Source organism: Heterodontus francisci, unplaced genomic scaffold (genome assembly GCF_036365525.1).
Source record: "Heterodontus francisci isolate sHetFra1 unplaced genomic scaffold, sHetFra1.hap1 HAP1_SCAFFOLD_330, whole genome shotgun sequence".
Classification (NCBI taxonomy): domain Eukaryota; kingdom Metazoa; phylum Chordata; class Chondrichthyes; order Heterodontiformes; family Heterodontidae; genus Heterodontus; species Heterodontus francisci.
This window is the reverse complement of record NW_027141448.1, coordinates 603,147-604,989: the sequence shown is the minus strand read 5'-3', so window position 1 is coordinate 604,989 and position 1,843 is coordinate 603,147. Positions and strand designations below refer to the sequence as shown.

General features: G+C 45.4%; 1 non-coding gene across 1 annotated transcript; it reads right to left on the bottom strand.

Moving 5' to 3' along the window:
• Positions 1 to 283: 283 nt before the first annotated feature.
• On the bottom strand, positions 284 to 374 carry trnar-ucu (transfer RNA arginine (anticodon UCU)). The gene is given in 2 exon segments: positions 284 to 319; positions 338 to 374. It is a non-coding gene; the product is annotated as a tRNA-Arg (tRNA).
• Positions 375 to 1,843: the final 1,469 nt, after the last annotated feature.

Below are 1,843 nucleotides of genomic sequence, written 5' to 3'. Positions count from 1 at the left end.
GTCGGTTCTTCCAAACCAATCAACTACCTGCTTGCCTGTGATGTCACAGCTTACCAGATCCTCACCAAACAGCTCCTTCCACTGCACCGAAGAAAGAACCAAATCCTGTATCCTCACCCCAGCGGCTCTCTGTTTCCCTGCTCTCACTCTCCATTGTGCCGTCACTCCTCTATTTTTTCCCCTGCTCTGCTCCTCTCTCTCTCGCTCTGTCTCCGAGTCTGTGCTTTTGGCGCATTTCATCATTTGTTGTTCCGTTGTGCTCCTCTGTTTCTGGTCCAAAATCTGACTCTGGTGGGACTTGAGCCCACAACCTTTGAATATCGTCTTAATCACTATTTAGAAGTCCAACACGCTATCCACTGCGCCACAGAGCCTCACACATTTGTATTGACCTCACTAAGGCCTTTGATCTTGTCAGCAGAGACGGCCTCTTCAAACTGCAATGGAACATAGGCTGCCCTCCTGACCTCTTGGGCATCATCTCTTCTTTCCACGAAAACATGCATAGTTCCATCAGTTACAATGCAGCAACATCAGACGCTTTCAAGATCAGCAGTGGGGTAAAGCAGGGCTGCGCTCTGGCGCCAACTCTCTTAGGAACAGAGGAACATCGGAGTAAGCTATTCAGCCCGTCGAGCCTGCTCTGTCATTCAATTCGATCATGGCTGATCACCTACCTCAAAGCCCCTTTCCCATGCTATCCCCATATCCCTTGATGTCATGAGTATCAAGATTTCTATCAATTTCTGTCTTGAACATGCTCAATGATTGAGCTGCCACAGCCCTCTGGGGCACAGTATTCCAATGATTCACCACCGTCTGAGTGAAGAAATTCCACCCATCTCAGTTTTAAATGGCCTACTCCTTATTCTGAGACGATGTCCTTTAGTTTTAGACTCACCAACCAGGGCAAACATCCTGTCTACATCCACACTGTCACACCCTGTAAGAATTTTGTCAGTTTCAATCAGATCACCTCTCATTCTTCGAAACTTTAAGGAATACAGGCCCAGTTTCCTCATAAGACAATCCCACCATCCCAGGGATTAGTCTGGTGACATAAAAACAAGAAATGCTGGAACCACTCAGCAGGTCTGGCAGCATCTGTGAAAAGAGAAGCAGAGTTAACGTTTCAGGTCAGTGACCCATCTTCGGAACTGACATATATTAGAAAAGTCACAGGTTATAAGCAAGTGAGGTGGGGGTGGGGCAAGAGATAACAAAGGAGAAGGTGTAGATTGGACAAGGCCACATAGCTGACCAAAAGGTCATGCAGCAAAGGCAAACAATATGTTAATGGTGTGTTGAAAGACAAAGCATTAGTACAGATTAGGTGTTAACGGACTGAATATTGAACAGCAGCAAGTGCAAACCTGAAAAAAACAGTAGGTAAGCAAACTGAACAAACTGAGATGAAATGAAATAAATGCAAAAAAAAGATTAGTCTGTTGACCCTCTGTTTCACCCCCTCTATGGCAAGTGTATCCTTCATAAGATGAGGAGACTAAACTGTACACAATACTCCAGTGCGGATTCACCAAGGCTCTATACAATTGCAGCAAGACATCTTTACTCCTGTACTCATGACCCCTCGTGTGGGTACAGCATACCATTTGCCTTCCTAATTGATTGCTGCACCTGCACAGGAGCTTTTAGTGCCTCAGGAACAAGGACACCCTTGGTTGGACATCGACACTTCCCAACCTCTCAACATTTAAGAAATACTCTGTCTTTCTGTTTATTATACCAAAGTGAATAACTTCACACTTATTCACAAAATATTCCATGTTCTTGCCCATTCACTTAACCTCTCCAGGTCCCCTGGAAGCCTCTCTGCATCCTC